The 525-nt window shown below is 35.4% G+C and overlaps 1 protein-coding gene across 1 annotated transcript in view; it reads right to left on the reverse strand.

Annotated features, from left to right (window-relative positions):
- LOC131886162 (large ribosomal subunit protein uL16-like) overlaps nucleotides 1-525 on the reverse strand; it is a 4,775-nt gene that overhangs the window by 403 nt on the left and 3,847 nt on the right. The gene's annotated exons all lie outside the window — the stretch shown is intronic.

Consider the following 525-nt stretch of genomic DNA (forward strand, 5'->3'; position numbering starts at 1 on the left):
AACATTCTTCGTTCAAACCGCAAATTTTAGTTGCACAAAGAAATGGGTACAATTTTGGTTGTTGGCCAATTTGTCTACTGATTTGCACCATGAAGTCAGCTGCAGGTGGTGTTAGGAACTTGAATTAGGTAACAAACTCCAGCACATGGGTTTTGTTAACCTATTCAGCCAATTTAAAAAATGCAGATTTGTTTGACAAAATCAATCCAACATTGGCTGTGGATGTTCCAAGTAGTTATAAAAGTGCTAAGATGTGTCAAACTCTACGCAAGATCTAAGCCAATAAGTTGTAAAGTTTTACTCGAAGTTAAATTGAACATTTTGATATCTGAAGTTGTGTGGTATTGTTTTTTCTTTTTAGGGTGGTTGAGTCGCCGGTATGTATGTCTTCACAACTCCAGGAAGGTAAGGGATTAAATATTAGCATGAGTAAATCTAGCATTTCGGCCTGTCATAAGCGAACCGTAACATACAGCATAAACATTACGACGAATATTTATATACCTGAATAAAGTTTTTTTTTTT

This window comes from Tigriopus californicus, chromosome 9, assembly GCF_007210705.1.
Source record: "Tigriopus californicus strain San Diego chromosome 9, Tcal_SD_v2.1, whole genome shotgun sequence".
In the NCBI taxonomy this organism is placed as follows: domain Eukaryota; kingdom Metazoa; phylum Arthropoda; class Copepoda; order Harpacticoida; family Harpacticidae; genus Tigriopus; species Tigriopus californicus.